At 48.6% G+C, this 22,775-nt stretch overlaps 1 long non-coding RNA gene across 1 annotated transcript; it reads left to right on the top strand.

Annotated features, from left to right (window-relative positions):
* The first annotated feature begins 2,010 nt into the window (after positions 1–2,010).
* LOC119867431 lies at positions 2,011–14,770 on the top strand. Its single transcript, XR_005383517.1, has 3 exons — positions 2,011–2,161; positions 10,716–10,892; positions 12,515–14,770. It is a non-coding gene; the product is annotated as an uncharacterized LOC119867431 (long non-coding RNA).
* The last annotated feature ends 8,005 nt before the right edge of the window (positions 14,771–22,775 follow it).

Below are 22,775 nucleotides of genomic sequence, written 5' to 3'. Positions count from 1 at the left end.
CCCGTGACCCACTCAGATCACTCATACCAGCCATTGGGAGCCTGCTTACCCTGCCTCCTCTGTTCCTTCCCACAGAAACCACAATAAAGAGTCTTTTTTTTTTTCATAATAAAGAGTCTTACTATGTTTTCTCCTCACTTCTGCCGCCTCCTGACTGTCCCTGGTGCTTCCATGTGTGGTCCTGTCTGTGTCCAGGTGGCTGTGAGTCTAAACACTTCTTCCTCGTGGCATTCACACCATGAATATCACGCCATATTCAAATGAATCCCAGACACCCCATGAACTCAGAACTAATACTTAATTAGAAGTGGGGTAACCTCCTCAAGTGAGTCTCAAGATAGGCATCTGGGAACCAACTGTCCTTGTCTCTTGATGACAGACTTCAAGTGAGTCACTTGCTGTTCCAGGGCTCAGCTTCCCCATGGGCAGGTGCCAGGAAAGAATCCTACCTGTCCCCCCCGGCAGACCCGGGATGGATATGGAAATGGCATAAGCTCCTGGAGAGTGTGTCTCCGTCCCTGCACACCTGCTATCAAACAAGAGGGCCATGTCCTCAGCAACCTGGGAGCCAGTCATTGCACTGCTCAGAAGCAATCCCGCACCGGCGTTCAGTGTCTGGAGAGTTCTGTTCAGTGAGGACTGACTTCCAAGTCCTGGGAGCTAACCAAGATAATTCATCCTTAACTGATGTAGGAAGCATCGTTTTGGATTCCTACTTGTTTTTCAGATGCAACTTGGTTTGTCCTTATATGAAGTGATGGTTTAGCGTGTGTGATAAAAAAAAGAGAGTCTATGTCCTGCACAATGGTGAAGTGGGGCCAGTGCCAAGGGGGCCGGGCCCCGAGTCCTGGCCCCCTGGGGCTGTCCTTTCCTCATGGGCTGGCCACCTCTGAGCCTCAGTCTTCTTACACACAGAGCCAGTGGCTTGGGAGGAAATCTTGCATTCACTTCTAGATGTAAAATTCAAGTGTGTGCTACAAACTCTCCTAGGTTCAAGCAACTCACTTCTGTTTTGCACCGTCCTGAAGGGCAGGCAAGACAGGCCATCTTTTCAGGGTGTCCGGAACAGAGTGACTCTAAGGATCATTAAATAAGTGTACTGGTGTCATTAGCTGCTGCTCAGCTTCTGTTTCACTCAAAGACTCGTGTTGGCTTGAAAGACCTTTTGAAAGAAAGTCATGGAGAAATTCTGCAAGGGGAGCTTGATTTTGTTTCTGGAGTTTTCCCTGTGTACATGTATGGTGGCCATGACCTCTCTGTCCTTACCATCTGCACCTCCTAAACACCTGCTGTGCCTGGACAACGGCAAGTGGTCCAGTTCCCGCAAATGGGGCAGGACGCCCATGACTGACGCTAAGAGATGTTTTATCTTGTCGAGGTAACAGGCCGGTGCTTCATTTGCCTAGAACAGCAAGTTTAAAAGGAGAGAAGCTCATTAAGAGAAGAAAATGCGAAATTGTCTGCCCCACAAACTCAGCAATGCAAAGTATGCCAAAGCGTGGGTGTCTGCATTGCTCTTTGAAATCCGAGCCTGGGTCTTTGTAACTCACCCCCAGATTACCGCCTGGCATCACCGTACATGTCTAAGAACACTTCGAGCTCCTGGACTCAGCAGACAGGAATGCTGGGATCACTCGGGGCGATCGCGCCGCTCCCCGTCTCCACAGTGTGAAACAAGGGGATAGCTACTCACCACTGGTAGCAGTTTGATCTAGTTCCTTGTTTGTCATCTTCATGTACCTATCAATGCCCATCCACACCCTTTGGCAAACTTTCTGAGTGTGCATTGCCATCAACAACAATAAATCATTTGTGAGCACATGTAGCAATTATCACCCGAAATAAAGGATCTCAATCTTAATAAAGGGCAGCGCCTGGCACAGATCTCAGCAGAACTGGCTGGGAAGCGAGGGCCTGGTGGTGACTCACCTGCTTGGTTAATAGTTAAACCAGCAGGCACGTTAGCACCACGGCCCACGCAGCCGTGGAGACAATACATGTGCTGTCAGCGGGCCTGGGAACAATAAAGCCCTTTATGTTGCTCCCGTGGTGCAGATTTAGTAATGTTTTGCTCCTGGAGGGCAGGCATCAACAGGCTGCAAGCAAGGACGGGTCTTCGGAGAGGGGTGCTGTGAAGAAACGTGCGGGCGCATGGTCCCAGGTGAGGCGGCTCCTGAGAGCCAGACCCAGGGGACACATGTCCAACAGGGGAAGTGTGGTGTCTTCTGTTGCTAGGGCCACGGGGTGCCATGGGGTGAGCATGTCTTTTCCCAGGGTCTCCCCTCGGGTCTCGGTGGAGGAAGTTGTGTGCAAGAGCATGAGGTCATCTGAACACAGCATAATGCACAGTATTTGCAGGACTTTGTAAGAAGTCAGTGTTGCCCTTAGTGAGGTGGGTGTGAGGAAGGGTGTCAGGAGCCCTGGGTTCTCGCTGCCCCTGCTGGACCCTCCTCCTTCCCTCTCTGTCCTTCTCTCTCATCTCCTAACACACACTTTGGCTCTACTTCGAAAATTAAGCCTGTAAGCAGCATCTCCCAGCTCCCACAGTGTCTGTAGTAATGGGTGCCCCTCTCTCCAGCACTCGTGTCCATCTCCAGTCTCCGTACCCTCTTGTCTCTCCATCTGTCACTATTAGCTCTGTAATGTGAAGAAGTGACCAGGCCACTCTGTGGCATATGAATACCACCTCACCTAGGTCCAGGCAACCCCCTCCCCGCACGGCACACAGCTGCCAACCCTAGGGTATCTTGTATATTCTGTAAAACAAAAATAGTTAAACTCTAAGTGGTTAGGTGGCTTGAGAACCCGTCAAACCTTGCTGATACCCTGATATTCTCTTTTTTTGCTGTGAGAGTGCAGGTGAGCTCTGAAGCCTGTTGCCTGCAGCTCTGTTCCCTGGAAAACAGGACAGTCTTCTACACCCACAGAATGGGTGGGAAAGCCACAAGGTGGAGACTGTGGCCACAGCTGGGCTGTCTCCACCTCGAGAGGCAGAGGCAGCGGTCTGAGGCACCTCTCCCCATGAGTCACAGCTCCATGAGGAGCCTCCTGAGCATGTCCTCACACTGAAGTCAGCCCGGAGTCCCATGGGTTCCCTGAGAACCAATGTGACCCAGGTGTCCCCAGCATGCAGGCAGTCGGAGTCATGTTCTCAGAGGGATCTTCCATAATCATTTTCATTTCCAGCTGTCTTGACCACTCATTCTTGGGATCTCAAAGGTGTGACCCGAGCACTGATATGTGCTTCCCAGAAGAGCAGGATGACAAGGGCCAATAGCTGTTGGTCCATTGTCGCCTGACGGAGTGATGGCTTCCGAGGGGACAGTGAGGGTGAGAATGGGTTTGATAGTACAGCTGCTCTCAGTGTGTCCCGGGGCTCAAAACAACCAGTGAGCTGAGGACCGGGTGCAGCATGCCCAAGAAATTGGCCTGCTGGGGTTTTGGGAGCATGGTCACCAATACACTGAGTCGATGGCCTCTGAGTCCACCTTTGACCACTGGCCCCGCATGTGTCCCTGCTCAGCCAGAGCTGTACCTGGGGCCTGGAACTCTGAGTACTGTGCATGCAGCACCCCTGGGAAGTGTCCAGCCTGAGCAGGAATGGCCACTGTGGACGGGTTCTGTCCCTGCCACTCCTGTGCCTGCGCTCAGCGCTAGTAGGAGACTGCAGAGTCACCAGGCTGCCTGTGGGTGGGCACGTACACCAGCCAGAGTGTAGTGCTTCATCCTCACCACTTACTTCTAGAGATTGTAACTAACTCCACGAGGACCTAGACGGCTTTATTAGTCTTAGAACCCCTGGTACCTGGTAGTGGTTGTTTCCTGAGTGAGGGAAGCATATAACGAGCTTAGATTTGTATTTTGTTTGAAGGAAAGTTGTGTTTAGTGTTGTCCAAAATTACTAAAATTTGGCGAGTTTCATCCAATTAACTTCCATCAACCCTTGATAAACACTTTTTCCCATTCTCAACTAGAAAATGGAGCAGAAGCCTGCTGATGGCTTCACATCAGAGGTTGCGTTTCCACCTTGCCTTCCCCAGGCTCAGGTCCTATATCCAGGGAGCAGGATCTTCCTAAAGCTCCCACCACAGGCTGGTTTCCTCACCTGCTGCAGGGGTCTCCACAGAGTCTCATCCCAGAGGAATGGGGGACAAGCCCACCCCCTGGAGGGCCCTGGTGCAGGAGATGCAACAGGCAGCAGAGACCTCATGGGGGGCTCCAGACTGGTTGGGGCCACATGCTGCAGTCGGGTGCACAGGCGCTTAGGCTGGGGCAGGGGGCCTCTTAGAGAGGATAATCCCGTCGAAGCCTAAGAGATTAGAGGCAGTCTCAGCCAGCCGGGCTGCTGTAACAAAACACCCCGGATGGGCAGCTTGAACAGCAGACCTGTATTCCTCACAATCTGGAGGCTGCACATCCCAGATCAGGGCCCCAGCTGGCCAGGTTCTGGTGAGGGCTCTTCACACGGTGGAGAGTGAGGGAGAAAAACAAGCTCTCTCATCTCTCTTCCAGAGCCTTCCACACTCGAGACATAATCCTTTTCTAAGACCCATAAACCACCACACGGGGGGGAGGGAGTTGGTGGTGGCACAGATATGCTGAGTCCATGGCAGAGTCCTGCATGCAAGGTGCTGGGAGAGGGGCGGGCCTGGCAGCGGCCTCGCACCACAGTCACTGCAGCTGGAGCTCTGCCCGGGGCACAAGTGGTCCCTCAGGGACTAGTGACCATGGCGAGGGCTCCGGATTTCATCCTGGGCTCCGCAGGAAGCCGACGAGGCATCTTCGCTGCAGCAGACTGTTTTCCAGAGCAGTTTTAGTTTTCCGTAAATATTGAGCACAAAGCACAGAATTCTCATACGGTCCCTGAGCCTTCACACACATGCACATGTACATGCACACACATTCATGCACACACACGCACACTGAGGAGCACATATGCTACTGTACGCACACATATATCCCCACACAGAGACCCACATGCATGCACACACACATATGCACATATGCATGCAAACTCACGCACATGTAGGCACACATATGCTCAGGCACAAGCACATACACACAGAGACATGCAGGGATACACACGCACACATAGACACACAGAGACACATGCACACAGGCATACTCATGTGTAGTTGTATACACAAAGGCACATAGGTACACACACAGACACACATATGCACATGCATACACATATGCATGCACACTCATACATGCGCACATGGGCGTTCATCTACTCATGAACACAGAGGCACTCAGGGACTCACATGCACACACAGAGACACATGCATACACATGTGAAGGTGCACACAGAGACATACAATGACAGACACACATGTATATACAAATGCACACACAGACACACACAGAATTTTCCCTACTATTGGCATCTTATCTTATCATGGTCATTTATTACAATTGATGAACCAATATTAACACATTATTATTAACTAAAGTCTGGAGCTTATGTAAGGGTTCATTGTGTGTTGTACGCTCCAGCCAGACATAATGATGTCTATCAGTTGTTGTAGGATTGCATAGAGTAGTTTCCCTGCCCCCAAAATCCTCCATTTCCCACCTATTCATCCTTCCCTGGCGGCAACCCCTGAAACCGCTGATCCTTTTCCAGAATGTCTATAGTTGGAATCACACAGTATGGGGCCTCTTCAGCTTGGCTTCTCTTAGTGACTTTCATTTAAATTTCTTCTATGTCTTTTTGTACTGTTATAGTTCCTTTCTGTGTTTCCTCATTGAATAGCGTTCTGTAGTACGGAGGGACCAGAGTTCATCCATTTGCCTACTGAAGGATATCTCATCCTTCCACTGTTCTGGCAATTATGGCTAAAGGTTCTATCAACATTCACGAACAGGTTTTAGCATAGTCTTCACTTTTCATCCCATTTGGGTAAATTCCAAGGATGTGATTCCCAGGTCATATGGTAAGAATATGCTTAGTTCTGTGGGAAAGCCCTGAACTATCTTCAAAGTGGCTGCACCATTTCTGCCAGCAATGAAAGAGTTCCTGTTGACCCAACTCCTCTCCAGCATCTGGTGCCATCAGTATTTTGGGTGTTAGCCATTCTGATAGGTGTAGTGTAGTGGCCTAGGAGATGTTATCATTGGAGAGGCCACATGAGCTGATTGACATTTTGAAGAGAAGACTCTGGCTGCTATGGGACGGCATGGTGGACACCAAGAGGATGTCCTCATAGCAGCCCAGGTGAAAGGTGACAGGTTGTGACCCCATTGGAGGGAGAACCTACAGGCTTGCTGATGTGTGGGACTGGGGAGAAGATGGAAAGAGGGAGCCCGTGTCACAGCTTTGGCCATAAGCAGGCTGTGGGGGGGACTCCCATGGAAACAGTGTATTTTGAGCATCCTAAGCTTTGGGTTTCTGGTAGCATCAAGGAAAATCAGGGTTTTTAAGTCTGAAGCTTGGGAGACAGATCAGCGTTGGGCATATGAATTGAGCCTCACCCCAGAGCACCCCACTGCATGCTGACCATTCACCCTTTTTGCTTTACTCCCTCTCACTTGAGATCTTAGTTCAAAGATCCCTTCTTCAGGGAAACCCACTCATACTTTTCTCCATGAAAGGAATCCTCTTATTCCTTGTGCCCAGTGGATCCAGAATTCCCTGGACCATAACACCCATTGCATTTCCACTCATGAGACTTGTGCAATATCTATCATACATACCCTTCAGACTGGAGGTTCCATGAGGACCCTTCACTGTCAGTCTCATTCATTCATCCTGTGCTTCTGCAGACCATTCTATAACAGGCCCCCAGTAAATATGTATTGAATCAACAGCCTATCAAAATATAGCATGAAAAGCTTCCAAGGGTCTTGGGGAATAGAATGAACGGTATATAGATAGCAGAGCAGGAAATGCCACCGAGCTTGATGACTACCTGGGGCAAAACTGTCCTCTTAAAATTACAGGACTAAATACCAGATCTTTCTTTTTTTGTAACTGCCTCAGTGGTTATCACTATCAAAGCAATCAATGTCCCCAGTTGCCAAAGCCAGCTGCATTGCCGCCTCCACCCCCACCCCATGATGCTCTCTTCCCTTGAGGTCCTGGTGTAAGTTATTCCCCCCCCCCCCCCCATTTCACCAACCAACAGGTTTCCACATCAAATGTCAATAAAACAGACTCAACTGACACATCCACACTCTGGTAAATGGCAAGTTGGAAATTTGACCTACACTGAGAAAGCACAGCTAATAATTTTTATCTGACAATTTCAGATTTGAAATAGTGATTACATAGCTACCTGCCATGAAAAAATGTGCTGAAGAAACAAAACAAAACACACTCTTAATTGCCTTATCATCCCTGAGAGCTTTCTGAAAACTCAAGTTTTACGTAGGATGGGCTTGTATGATATCTGAGATCTGGTTCCACATCTCGTATTACCTAATGACAGATGCAAGAGGTTGCATTTACAAAATCCCGGCTCTCATTATAGAGCTGGCTCTTAAACCACGAAAGCCGTGTAGATAAGCCTTGATGTTTACATGAAGCCACAGCTCGGATGATGCAATGTGGCTTCCCAGGTCAACCTAGTTTGTTTTGCTAAACTGAATGTATTGTAATCCCAAATTCTATTCTACACAAACATCAATTAGTTAGCACTGACCTAATGATAATGATCTTGCTGCATATTAGAATCAGCTGATACTTTCCCTAATTAGAGGAGGCTCCAATTAGAGTTAACCCGGAGGTCGGCGCTCCCGGCTCTCAGGCTGGGCGGTGGTATCGGTGCTGACGCGGGTGTCACACACAGCCTCCCGGACCAGGCGCAGCATCCACACACTGGTGTTTCTGACCCCAAGGCCGGCTCCACACCAGGCCTGTGAGCGAAGAACTTTTCTCCTTCTCTTTCTCCACATTTCCCTTAGCTCTTTGTTTTCTTTTCTGGGTTGGAAAAACTATACTTAATCACTTCATAAATATGAATAGGTGTCACTATTCTTAAAGAATGCCTTTGGATGGTGTCTTCTCATGTTTTTTTTTTTTTTTTTTTTTTTTAGAATTCTTTTTTTTTTTTAGATTTTATTTATTTATTCATGAGAGACACAGAGAGAGGCAGAGACACAGGCAGAGGGAGATGAGGGGTCACTGTGGGGAACCCGATGTGGGACTCGATCCCAGGACCCTGGGATCACACCCTGAGCCAAAGGCAGATGCTCCACTACTGAGCCACCCAGGTGTCCTTCTTCTCATGTTTTGTAGCAGTTGAAACACTTACATAAAATATGCATTTGCATTTACTTACTTGAAACATTTTTTGTAATGAGTATGTTGGTGAGTTCTCTGTCTTTGGGGCTTTCTGTTCCACGAGCCTGATTTTGAAATGTGCACGCCTACTTCACCTTCGCCTCATTCCCTTTTTATCAACCAGTCCGAACGCTTCCTGCCAAGAGCATCTTCGGCAAACCAGGCCAGAGATGCTCTGTCTCTATCGTGGAAAAATTATCTTAACTTTCAAAGTGAGCAGTCACATCCGGTGTGACATTCTTACCTACACGCTGTCATCTTGTATTCACAAAAACAAGCTGAATAACCATAAAAAGGAAATGAGAAATATTAGGGCAACATTTAAAACATTCATTTTTTTCCACTAAAAAAAATAGCAGTGGTGTTTTACTATTGACATTACTGGTGTCAAAAAGACAAGTGTCCTAAAGTGAAAAATAAAGAAAAAACAAGAACATTCATTACATACATATGTGATGGTCCAGTAAGGGTGCTTTCAAAATAAGGCAAATATCAAGTGAGTTTTATTTCCACGCACATTCCAGCTAAGCAAGTAATTCTGGCCCTGAAGCTTACATTTACCCTGCGGATAGTGTAATCGTTTTATACCTCTGAAAGTAACACAAAATCTCCCTGCATAGGGAGCTAACCAGAGCATCTCACAGCACTGCCCTGACCAGCCCCTGGCTAGCCGTCCGTCACACCACCCGATGTGAGATTCTTCGAGAGTGTCGGCAAATTCAACTGCAATTAGACACGACAGTCAAATATTAATTAGATTGTGAGGTTGTCAGAAAAAAAGAGTCTCTCAAAGACTGTTATCCAGAGAAATATCCCCATCTCCCATCTGAACCAGCAGGCAGGCCGGGAGTGTGGCCTACACGCCTGCCGCCTCCCAGGGACCATTTTCGCCACAGGAGGGCTCCCGTATGAAATGTGAAGTAAACTATTAATAAAGAAGTTAATCACAAAGATGCAGGGAAATAAAGCTAATCTGGTATTTGCTGTTTTGATAAAATGAATGCCTGCAGACGGGTCGGCAGAAGTCCCGCATAACTGTAGGAAACGCCAGTCAAGCCGCCTGTTCGACCCCAGTGAGGCCCCAGAGGATTCACCTCATCTCATGCTGCGGTTCCTGAGACCACCGTCCACCCAGGTTTTAGGCACACAGCCTGGGCCGCGGCACCTTCCAGGTGGGGAAGAGTCACGCGTGGCTCAGCAGCATATAAAGAATCCACCCACCCACCACTGAATTAATCCATTTACTTACTCTCCCAAGTTCATCACACCTGTACAGTGTGTGTCACCTGGACTTGTAGCTTCCAGAACATAGTAGCAGATGAGTGGAAATCATTTATTTCAGGGGGAGAGGGATGCTTCTTTCTTTTTCTTCCTGAGTAGAAAGGATTCATTGGGGGCCAACCTAATATATTTTGGGGAACACAGCCTGGTGCACTCTCTGGCTGAGGGGGGACTCAGACCAGGGTTTCAAGATGGGCAACCAAGTGGCACGGCCAGTCTCCAAGTGCTCAAAGAGAACTACTTCCAGGGTAAATGAGGTGCCTAGTGAGTTTTCCGTGAAACAAAGAGCCACGCAGAAGCAAATGTTTGTACCCTACCATTGAAAACTGGGCATCGGAGTGTGTTATGTTTGTTTTAATTCTGGTTCCATGTGCTCTACTTGGGTAATATAACTAGAAATTCAAGTCTGTGGGCTTCTTTTCTTCAGCTGCAGGAGGAGAGGGCTGGGTTTCTACAGCACCATCTTCTGAATCTAAACTTCTGCCTTTGGGGACAGGCATGCTGACTGTCTGAGAAGAGGAACTCTTTTTTCCATGAGTCAAGTTTTGCATCTTTCCCTCATAATGGGGAAGGGAACCTGCTTTTACTGGCTGACTGGACATGGAGCATGCAGATTCTCCATCTCTTGCTCATCCGTGCAAACTTGAGGAGACACCCCAGCTACCAGGAGCCCTGAGCCTCCCTGAGGCTTCTGGATGGGCCAGTGGAGCAGCCTGGGCCTTGGGAGGCAGGCTTTCCTTCAGCCTTGTGGGCTGACTCTGGAGCTCTTTCCTGGCACAGAAGACTCCTGCAGAGTGAGGACCTCATCCAGGGAACATAACATCCAACAACCAGCTAGACCACGCTTAGGGTGCTACCAAACCAAGCTTAATTTTTCTAAGGAGGATAAACATCTACTAAGCACTTTACAAAGGGTACAAGTAAAATAGATTTCCTCATAGAGGCTGAGCGCCTGACAGGAAATGCTGCCTACTAGTAGAGTTTTTGAGATTCAAGATATAATACATCATGCTTGGACTGTTATCTTGGTTCTGTTCCATCAGAGGCACCTTCACAAGAGTAAGATGAGTGCGTGGAGCCTGTGGACAGCACCATTGCCATGGTCCAATAGTTTTGCTTTTTTTTTTTTTTTAATATCCATTTGCAGATACCATTCACTACATCAACACTAGCCTTGAACGCTTTCTGCATTGTGCCACTCTGACGCTGCCTCAAGTCGGCTGTCATCTCTCTAAACACATGGATCTGCTTGAATCTTCAGTTCTCAAACCTAAGCCAAGCATGTGATAAACCATGGGAGTTGTACATATCTGTGTGCATCTATGTAAGTCCAAGTGCATATATATGCATTTATTTTTGATCCTGCATTTCTTTTTAACATATTTGGAAAATAAAATTTTATCTGGGTTGTAGGGCTTGGAGGGATGATCACGGGTAGCAAACATAATAATGTGTTATGGGGATTCTCTATAAATATGCCTCTGTCTTGATTGTAACTAAACGGGATTTCATATCGTGAAAATGTAGAAAGTAGGAGGAGAGAAAACTTGTGAAATACGTTATGTACGTTTTGTGCACAATGTTTGGCTGCACTGACGTTTAAAATCTCAGACTGGTTGAAGTGTTCAGGCCCACTAGCTTTACTTTGAAGGACTGAGCTTCCCCATCTGGTCGTTAACTGCTCAGTAAATTGTCTGAAGATTGCACATGATTGCTCGATTAATAAAACCCATATTAAGAGAAATGAAGTTAATAATGAAGTTGGAGTGATCCTTTCCATGCACTGCCTTGCAACTGCTGTCACCGGCTCTCAAAATGAGCAACTAAAGACCAAAATGAGCCTTGCAATAAAAATTAGTAGGCCAGAAAACCCGTAAGTGATGGGGCAGTGATTTGCTGAGTATAAACCACATTTTCTGGGAACTTTAGATCTGCCAGTGCACGTTCATGGTTCCTGCAAGGCGTGAAGCTCCAGGGAGATTGTTGGTTCCACAGGAGCCATGAGCAGGGAGCACAGGCTGGCTCAGCGGCAGCAGTGTCTGTCTTGGGCAGGAAAGCATCCCATGGAGTCCCATGTGCATAGGCAGTGACATGGTAGTGGGATGGAGTGGGGGAGCACGACTAGGACTGGGACAGTGAGGCTCCTCAGGCACTGGAGGGGACAAGCACAACGCAACGCCCTCTCCAGGGACCAGAGCCAGGACTTGTGGGAGGATGTGCACTGGAAGCTGTAGGGGCTTGAAGAATGTGAGTGGTATGTGTGCAAGCAGTGTGTGGTGTGTGCTGTGTGCATGTGTGTGAGCGGTGTGTGTTGTGTTTATGTATCTGTGTGTGAGGAGTGCGTGCTGTGTATGCATGTGTGTATGAGTAGTGTGTGGTGTATTCATGTGTATTCATGTGTGTGTGAGCAATGTGTGCTGTGTGTATGTGCAAGCAGTGTGTGCTGTGTGTATGCGTGTGCATGAGCAGTGTGTGCTGTATGTGTATGCATGTGTGTGTGGGCAGTGTGTGCTGTGTATGCATGTGAGCAGTATGTGGTGTATGCATGTGCATTCATGTGTGAGAAGTAAGTCTGTGTATGTGTATGCATATGTGTGTGCTGTGTGTATGCATGTGTGTGAGCGGTGTGTGGTATGTGTACACATGTATGTGTTTGTGTGTGAGCATTTGTGGTATGTGTATGCATTTGTGTCTCTGTGTACTGTGTGTGTATGTCTGTGCATGTGAGCAAATCATGGCGTGTGTATGCATGCGTCTGTGCATACACGTGCATGCACGCCTGTGTCTGTGTGTAGTGTATGGGTGTCATGTGTTCTGCGTGTTGCGTGGGCAGCCTCAGGTGGGGGTTTCTGTTGGCCGGGATGGAAGGAAGCTCGCCTTGGAGAGGGCTGCAGCAGCTTCTGGACGTCAACCCTGAGACTGAGAGCAACTGTTTTCTTGTTTTAGTATTTTCACCTGGAACATCCGGGAGAAGACTCGGAGCCCTGGAAGCCACTCCGTTCTGTCCCACCCCACCGTGCATTGAGGTCCTCAGCTCAAATCCAGGCTTGCACCTGCTTCTCACTGGGATGATGTCACCTGACCTGTCCAAGCCTCAGTTTGCCAGGCTGTGGACTGGGGGTAATGGCAGTCCCTACCTACGGGGTTGTCAGGAAGATTCAGTGAGGGGGAGCTTGGGAACTGCTGTGCTGGCAGGATGGCGATAGTGGTGTCCTTTCCCCTGCTGTAGCAGTAGGGTGGCGCCCTGGTGCCGATCCATCAGGATTCCTGGCCCGGCACCCACAGGACACCGCAGGGCCTGTCTCCCCGGCTCCCAGCAGGCCTACAGGAGGCTCGTCTCTGGGTTCACCAGATGTCTCGCCACGGGAAGTGAGAAGGTCAAGCACAGATGTGGCCAAAGTGAATCATCCGGCAGGGCCTGGCCCTGGACCCCATGGACCGGGATGCACACCCATCTTTCTCAGACTCTGGAAACTGAGAGCCTGATCCCCTGCTCTGTCCTCTCCCCCCGCATGATCCTCGACCCTGCCCAGAGCTCTTCCAGCCCCAGACACCCTCGCCAGGGCCATGGGCGTGCGAGGGCTTGTCTTCTGAGTGGCTGTGCTGTTTGCTACAGACTTCTGAATGCTAGGCCAACCAGATGTGTTTTCAAAATCTGTCCAGATTTCCTTTCATAAAAGTAGTGGACACAATTCCAAAGCCACCCCAATGCTACCATTGTGTGTGCATGTGATGTCAAGGGTTTGTATGACCACGTCACTCTTGAAAACTCAGCTGAAGACAAACGGAGTTTCATGCATGAAAAGGAGTCAGAATCCAACAACAGGACCTCTTTGAGGGACCGCACGTGTGTCGTGGGCCACGGCAACCACCTGGCTCATCATGTTCACAGCTGGCGGGGGAGCCGATCCCACACACAGCTCCTTGAACAGCCTCAAAATACCGTGGACACTGTTGCGCGATAAACAGAGGAGCATCTTTGTCTCAGATGCGAGGAAGTGCTCGCCCACCGGAGGTGGCGTGAGATGGGCAATAAACAGCCGTTCTCCGGGACCACCACGAGGCAAGAGACGTGCATAAAGGCATTTCAATATTTCTGCAAACTCACAAAGAAGGAGCCATTTCCCTTTCATACTTAATAAAGATCTCCTCCGTCAGCTGCAGCCAGTGATAAGCGTAATATCCTTAAATGGTTAATCCCGGGATCACGGCTCAAGTGTTTCTGCCGGTTGGAGCAGGAAAGCTGTTAGTAGCTGCAGTGTGCATTTCATAAACCCAAGGAAAAAAAATTTTTTTGATTTGGCTTTTTACTCTATCTGAAATGCTTTCTCTTTCAGGGGTAAGATAAGGCCTGGTTCTTCACATAAAACTAGAGCTTAGCCATCCCCCGTCTCTCTCCGTGAAGGAGAAGGTCCTGTCTGTGCACAGATGTCTCAGATTAAATTGTACCTTGCAGTCCTTCCCGTGCTAGCACTAGATGAACTGCCAGAAGGGCCGTAGGCAAGAACTGAATTGCTTTGGTTTCAGTACACAGCGAATTTGGCTCAGACAAGCTGAATCAGTACATTAAATGCGAATCCCTCACAGATTTGAAAGCAGCCTTTAGCACAATTATTGACTGTGAGTGATGATTATGTCTAATTGGGGGAGACTTCTGCTACCTGTAGCTCGGCTGGAGCCCATCGCGCCGCGGCCAGGCGCTGCTTCTTAATTCAATGTTCCAGCTTGAGAGCGGCGGTGGAAGCTAAATCCTGACGTGTGTACACATGGTCGATAAACTTTAATAAACTTTACAGGTTCAGTAACTAGGCTGAGTGTATAATTCAATTTTTTAATTCAGGAGAAGGGAATGGCTAACAAGTCTGTTGGCCTGCAACAATGCACTCGTTCACCACCGGCAGACACCTTCCGGAACAGGGACGTGGGGCTGAGCCTAGCTCCCCGCTGGCACTCCGGAGCCCAGCCTCACCGGGCCATCCACACGTGCACCCTCTCGGGCCGGGACCCAGGGCAGCCGGTCTTCGGGGAAAACAAAGCGCAGCGACGACGCATCCTTTGTTAGGGGCCATGTCAACAACCAGGGCTCGCGGATGGATTTCTTCCCAGACCCACCAGCTTGCCCAGACCTGGGTCCTTCTGATTCACTTTCACATCGCACTACGAATCACACCAAAGCTCCAGAGAAGGCCTGTTCTTCCCAAATGTAATCACTTTTCTTGGTGAATTAAAGACAATTTTCTCTTGGGTCTTAAATTTACAATCTTTTTTTTTTTTTTTAATTCTCTTTGGAAAAGACACACACCAGATCCTGCCCATACATTGGTCGTGGATGTCTCTTTTCCCAAGTGTGTGTGTGTGTGTATGTGTGTGTGTGTGTGTGTATAATGGGAGCATATATATGCTCCCACCCCCCTGGCAGGTTTCTGGTTGGAGTAAATTCATTTTGAATGAGCATCAGGCCACTTGACATTATTTTAAAGAACATTTATGGCAGAATTTTCAAATAAATTCCTTTCCTGTGCTGCAGACACAAAGCTGGGCCTTGCTTCCCCATGAAATCATTCCTCAAGCCCTGCACAAGTGGAGTCGCCAGGCCTGTTTGCCATTAATTTTCCTTGTGAGGAATGGGCCAGCGTCCACATGGACTTGAGTTATGATTTTCTGCAAATTGGAGCATTCGTTAGAGTAATAAAAACATGACCTGTGGAGGTGTGCATCTGAAAGCAGCTGGAGGGGCAGAGGGGGTGGGCGGGCTGCTATGCTGAGGGCACAGGTGAGGGCAGGTCATCCTGTGAGGCCCAGACAGATGTGGCTCCCACACATCTGAGGCATGGCACTCACACTCCATATGGCTCCGTGGCTGCACCACGTTCCTCCCTCGAGCCTGCATCTCAGGGGAGGTCCTGGACACGTGGGAAGCTGTGAGGCTTCCCATCCACACGTCTGCTCATGTGTCGTACAAACACCGAGGTGAGGGCCTTTTGCTAGGTTCACTGAAACCGTATGTAGTTTTGGTTTGGTGTTTACGTTGAGATGGAACCATCAGGTCCCCACTGTCAAGGTGACTACAGCTCTCTTGGCCTTGCCCTGCCTCATGCAAATCATCATATGAGATCACTATGGGCGTCTGAGAGGTGCTCTGCTGCCGAGTTCCCTGCGCACCGTGCGTCTTCACACCAAACCCTTTGGCAGCATCTCAGGCTGTCCTCTCCTGACACATCTACCATAGGTGCTTAGAGGATTGTCATGACACTCAGAAAGGTACATGTTGTGATCTAAAAACTTCACCACCAACAAAAAAGCTAGGTGCCCAATAGCTGTCCAGTGCCATGATTTTCTCTCTCATTCAGCAGATGTGTCCTGAGCAGGTCTGGGGAGGTGCAGAGGGCCGGTTGCTGTCAGGAAGCACAGACGGCGTTGCATAGGTGCATGCTCCCCGAGGTGCACAGTGACTTGGGTGCCGTCTCTACAACCTGAAGACAGCCCGTGGCCTCCTCCTGGCTTGTGTGCAGCATGACTTTGAATCGAATCCCAGGACTTAGAAGCAGGAGCTGGGCGCTCAGAGTGGTTGTCGAGGGGAGAAGAAAACCCAGAGGTTGGGATCCCTGGGTGGCTCAGTGGTTGAGCATCTGCCTTCAGCTCAAGGCATGATCCTGGGGTCCTGGGATCGAGTCCCATATTGGGCTCCCCACAGGGAGCCTGCTTCTCTCTCTGCCTGTGTCTCTGCCTCTCTCTGTGTGTCTCTCATGAATAAATAAATAAATCTTTTAAAAAAAGAAAACCCAGAGGTTAAGGGCACCCACTCTACAACTTTCCTTTTCCTCCTCCCTCTGCCCTATGTGTACTCATCTTTGGTGAAATCCTACTCTCGTCGAGGACAACACTGAGGATAAAATGCACACAATCTCCTCTAGGACATTGGAGACAACACTGATTCAGGAAAGGCAGTCCTGATCTTCTCAGGAGTGATTCCTTCCGTGCAGACGCCAGCACCTCATGTGTGCTCCTTCTGTCCGTGGCAAGTACACGGCTTGCCAAGACACAGGGTTTCGTAAAAAAGTTACTCAAAAGACTGCTGAGTGCTTTTGTGGTTCTTTCTTCGGTCATCCAGCAGGTAGATTTCAGTCTCTCGGTATCAGAGCTCTGGAGCCCTTACACCAGTCCCACCGGGGTTGGGGGCTCCGTGGCTCTAAACATGACGGTCCGCCGTCTGAACAGAAGAGGCAGCTCGCTCCGCAGGCCCGCTGCTGAGATGCCCTCCGTCTCCTCCGGCCCCTGTTCCTGACCCGCAGGCCCGGCCGGTCGGTGGTGCACCTGCAGCCCCGGCCAGGCCTCTCTGTGGAGGCAGGTGTGCTCTGGGCTGCGGGGCTGCCCCACGTCCTCCACTCAGAGGCCTCGGGCCATGAGCTCTCATCCCATCCTTTGGGGGACTGCCAGGTGTGGGCCCGAAGTGCACAGGTGTGGGGCCGGCGCAGGGACAGGCCATGTGTGTGCACAGAGCAGCTCACTGCTCCTGAGCGGGACTCGCCCAGAAGTGACATTCACTGGCTCCCCGAGTGCCCCCACACCCGCTCCATGGCTCCCTCAGCTCCTTCCCACTGACAAGCCTCCCATGCACAAGGGCTTCCGCCTCGTCCAGCTCCAGTCCCTGCTCCCTGGTCTCACACTCACGGCACCTGCACACAGCCGGTCCTCTCCTAGCCATCTGTCCCCTTGGGCTCTGAAACTTAACTGCGATGGTCTCTGTAGATCAACCACCAGAGTCCTGAAAAAGTGGTCTGACATCTTCAGGTTCATAACAAATTTGTGGTATTTTAGACGGGGTGCAACATAGCTGGGGCACCTCTTTACCTGGCTCCACTTTGAGCATCTGGTCTTGAACCTGTGGTTGAGCTGTATTCACTCTGCTGCCCAGGACTCGGGAGAGGAAGAAACTTGACCTCTGACAACTCCTAACATTTTACTCGATCTCTTGTACTGAACAGAGTTTGGGTTTGAGGAGCAAGAGAGCAAATAGGAAACCATGTCTTTATTTTACAAACCCAAATCTTCCCTCCGAGCCTCCCAAGGAGCAGGAAACCCACCCCCACAGGAGCCCCATGAGTGATGGAACTCTATATTCATCAGCTAATGATGGTGCGGACTTGGATTTATGTGGTCTAGCAACATTCTAAGGATAAGTAACGTCTCACAAAGCTCCATACCATGAGAGCATCCCCTCGTCATGCCTCCCCTGTCCCCATGGTGTCTTCTAGTTCATCAGTGGAACCTGCTTCCCTTTCCACAGCTGCCCGAACCCATTGCTCCCTCAGATGCCCCCCAGAGGTGCCTGAGGTGCCCCCCCCAGAGGTGCCCATCTCAGCCAATAGAGGTGACGAAGATCTAAAACAAAAACAAAAACACAGTGATTCTCAGATTGCTGGGCACCCGGCGCTCCAGAGAGCTCCACTGCCACTGGTTTCTTTCTTTTTTTTTTTTTTTTAAGATTTTATTTATTTATTCATGAGACACACACACACACACACACACACACACACACACACAGAGGCAGAGACACAGGCAGAGAGAGAAGCAGGCTCCATGCAGGAAGCCTGATGTGGGATTCGATCCGGACATTCCAGGATCATGCCCTGAACCAAAGGCATATGCTTAACCACTGAGCCACCCAGGCATCCCGCCACTGGTTTCTTGGGCTGAAATTCATCCCCTTGGACAAATGCATTGCTACCACCTTAAAAACCAAAACACCTTCAGGAAGACAAGATACCCAAGGAGCTTGGGGTTGACGGCATCTTAGCGGGTCCAGGCAGCAGAACCCTCAATGTGAGGGAGACAAATGTCTTTGCTGGGGATCAGGTGGTGACGATTTCCCAGCAGCCATTGTGAGTGGGTGGCATTCGGTGAGTCAGGGTATTGGGTCAAAAGGTCGGTGAAAAGCCCACAGGTGGGGCTGGGGGGGGTCCCTGGTCCCTTGGCCATCCTTGGCAATTGCTCCTAAATGCTGATCCTCTGCTTGGAACTGGCTCAGAGTATGTCCATGTCCTTTTGTGAGGCTTCTGACCTATTCATTTTATGCTCTTGTCATTCTTGAATCGCCCCCCACCACAGTCAAGTGTGTTTTGTAAAAGCATAGCTTCTGAAGAATTTTGTTGGACTTTTTCTGTCCTCAGAAGAACAGAAGACCAGGTCATATGGGATGATGCTAAAATCGTATATTAACCATGTTTTGGTTTCTACATATTTTGAAAGAGGAGTGGCGTGAAATTGGCCAGCAAAACCTGGCCAGAGAAATATCTGGATTTCTCCCAACCCAGGGAAGGTTAAATTTGGCTTCTGAGGTGACAGACTTGGCACATGGCTGGGGCGGGGAGAGCAAACCCCCAGCGGGACACACCGCTTCTGTGCCATCTTGCGTCTGCCTTTAGGTGATCTGCTGGGATCCAGCAGCTCTGCTGTTAGAACAGTCAAGCAGCCAGAGTGTGGTGTGGGGATGATGGCGAGTTGCACCCACCATCAGGCACACAGCTTCTAAGGACAGATTCACAGTGTCCTCCCGGGGACCTGGAGCTCTGCTGGTCAATCAGAACCCAAGAAGGAGACCTTGTTTGGGATCTCGCTGTCTGCTCTGAAGGTGGCTTGTGATGGTCACACAGGGTGGATGTCTGTACTGGCTTCTTAGCAGAAGGCGAGGCCCTGTTGTGTATCATTCTCACACTAGAAATATTTAATTTAAAGTTATTATCATTATTATCTCTGTGCTTCCTAGTCATTTTTCATAAGCATCAGTGACTGAACATTTGGAAGGATTAATATCTATAAATTTATATCATGTACATTATTTGACATTTTTAAAGCCCTTACCTAGTACAGTGCCTGGACATTGTAAGTCTATTATGTAGTTAAGATTGGGTTATGGCTAATTTTTGTTGCAGGATTATGCATTTTTTTAGACATTCAGATGTCTCTTTCTAAACAAATTATGCATCAGTGCAAATAAAGCCACTTACTTCAATCAGGCACAGATATTATGAACAGATCTCCCCCTGGTCTGAAAGGCTAATCTGAGCATTAATGACTGCTGCCCACCTCTTGCAATCAGGATGAAGCCCCTCAGTGTCCCCACATGCTGTGGGTGCTGACAGTCAGCAGAAAGAGGAGATGACTCTCCCTGTGTGAACCCCTGTCCACCTTCAGCTGGGCACTAGGTTAGTAAATTTGCACCCATAAGGACACTTCCTTTGCAAATCCATATGTGACTTTCTGAACTGACCTGGGAAGGTGATTTAAAAAAAAAAAAAGGTACATACATAGTCACATCAAAAGTGTTTTGTTTTTACCCCTGAAGAGGTATACATTTCTAGTTACAAAACAAATAAATCACGGAGATGAAAAGAGAAGCATGGGGAATATAGCCAGTAAGATGGTAACAATCTTGTTGGGTGACAGATGGTGCCTGTGTTTGTCGTGATGAGCCCTGGGTAATGTATAGAAGGGCTGAATCACTATATCGTGCACCTGAAGTGAATGTAACTCTGCAGCTTAACTATGCTCCAATTAAGGAAAAAAATGTATTATTTTTTCTACTTGCTCTTGGGAACCATGTGTACCTGCTGCTAGCCGTGGTATTCTTAGGAGCAAATGCTTCTCCCTCTCAACTGCTTTGGAGGATGCCAATGTCCATTGAGTTATAATTTGTTGTTGAGAAATGAAGTTCCAAAGTGTTCACAACCTATTTATTCTGTTGATCTTTGAAGTCTTTCAGTTAAATACTCGAGTGATTAATACAACAGTGTACACACGCACACACACACAGACTCAGGTGTCAATCACTGCAGTATTTTATAATATGTGGACTGTATTGATTCTATAGCCTAAATATATATATTCTGTATACGAACCACATGCACACACACATGTTCACATATTCATCATCGTAGTATTCTCTAATATATAGAATACATTAGACATATATAAAGAATATCTATTCTGCACATAGAGCATGTACGTATATAGTGTATGTACATATTCTATATACGAACTACATACATGCCCACGCACACCACTATTCATTGCAACACAATCATCCACTATTCAGATAATGTGTGTATTTATATTTTCCTAACCTTTTGAAGGGTGAACCCCTAAGCCTCCTCCAGTGTAAATAATGCATTGAAGTAAAAATGGACTGTCAAACTCAGGCAACAATTAATTATATAGCACATAAATCCTTCCTTCCAAATGACTAATACACAGGCCTCCGTGCATAAATGTTTCCCTGAATTCTGTTTGAACTACTAGCTTCATAACATCAGATGGTGCATTCAGGATAATTTTCATTAGAAAAATAATTATAGGCTAAATATGGTTAATAAAACATTAACTATAAATTTGAATATTTTAAAAGCATGTCCTTCTAGAAGCAGCATCTAATGAATTTTGATGAAAATACCATGATTACTTAAGAAAAAATAAATAGACGTGATTATTACACACAATTGTGAGATTGATGAATTACAAAAAACAATTTTAACTCGGAAGTAATTATTCTGGGCAATCTGCTTCCTAAAATTGATGATTATAAGGAGAAGAGAAGAAAATAATAATTCTTCACGGATGACAGAACATTTGGTCTAATTTTGATCCATTCTAGATTCATGAATTTGTAGTTATTAGTCAGTTGTAAATCTTTCAAGTTTTAAGTTTAAAATAATATCAAAACGTAAACTCCAGTGGAAGGATTTTACGCTAACTGAAGTCCAGCACAGAGGCTCCCCGCCCGCCGTGGGTACCCTGCCCGTCTGCCCCCAAGACAGGAGGCTGGTAAGTGTGGGGGGCAGCCCAGAGGGAGCACAAGTGAGCCCGGAGACTCCCCGGTCTTTTACTCAGTGCGGGACTAAATTCCTGCCCGAGCAGAGTGGCCAGGGACCCACACCCACCTCAGAGCTACTTCCCCGGATGCCAACGGCCAGGGGACGATCTGTCTCAGAGACTGGCGTCTTCACCTTCTCTCCCACCCTCCCTTGTGTGTGAAGTAGAAGCGTCTTCCTTCACATACATCATTGATTTCTTTGCATCATTTTCAAGCACTTTTCTGTGTGTTATATAATTTTATCCTTCCAGGAAGCTTGCAAAGCAGAGCTATAATTTTGTTTTTATTTTGTCGGCCTGAAATTGAGACCAGAAGGCTGTGAGTTGATAGCAGTCCCCTAGCAGGTGGGTGATGGAGGGGTCCCTCCCTGTGCCCGCATGTGTTCATGTGTATAATGCTGCTCCAGAGGTCAGCAGCTGGGCAAGCAGCTCAGACCTGCGCCAGTCATACTGATGCCCTCCTTCTGAGCAGCAGGCCCTGGAGAGCCCTTCCATGCAGATGTACCAGAGAGAAAGAGGTCCGGCTGCAAGGCCACATAGCACCTTTGAGGAAACCCCATTCATGCATGCTCCTTGAGCCTTCCATCACCCAGGGCTGAGAGCAGCATCCAGCAAGGTGCTAAAAACTCAAAGATTCAGCTGGATGAGCCTGCAGGAGGTCAGATGTGGTTAGCCAAGTTTTATGCATAAGAAATTATAAATGATTAAGGGAACTTGCCTGTCTAAAGCCATCCAGGTAATAAGTTATGAAAGAGGCAATCAGACACCACCAAGAGCCTGTGTTCTTTCCACTGCACTCCCTGCCCCAAAGGATGGAAGTAGACCTTTCCCTCCAGAGCCTGGGAAAGGAGCCCTGGGGTAGGAAACACTTTCCACGCAGGACATTCTGGAGGCTCATACCCAGGTGCAAGGTACTACTCATTTCATGGAGGAGCAGCCAGGCTCAGGGAGGTTCGGGGCGTAGGAGAACTGATGGCAGCTCTGACAATAGCGTCCACTTCCCCACACTGTCTCTCCTTTTCTCCTTCAGCCGCACGAGCGCGTGTCTCCCTCAGCCCCATCACAGCAGACCCCACCATGAGCCTGTTGACCGCAGATCCCATGTCTGGCCCTTGCTTTCTTTACTCATGGTCAGGGTGATGCCACACATCGGGGATGCATCCAGCAGGTGCTCGGGCATGAAGTGGGTCTCCCCCAGGGCCGTCTGGGCACGGCAGTTCCACGCTGGCTGCCGAACTCCCGCCCCCTCCCTGGTTTTCTTTGCCCAATGGCCTGCGTTCCCCCACTGAGCACTGGCTCCCCAGCTTCATGATTCCAGCACAAGTGAATGAGAAACACA

This window comes from Canis lupus, chromosome 34, assembly GCF_011100685.1.
Source record: "Canis lupus familiaris isolate Mischka breed German Shepherd chromosome 34, alternate assembly UU_Cfam_GSD_1.0, whole genome shotgun sequence".
NCBI classification, from domain to species: Eukaryota; Metazoa; Chordata; class Mammalia; order Carnivora; family Canidae; genus Canis; species Canis lupus.
The sequence above is the reverse complement of the archived record's forward strand: the minus strand, read 5'-3'. Positions and strand labels throughout refer to the sequence as shown.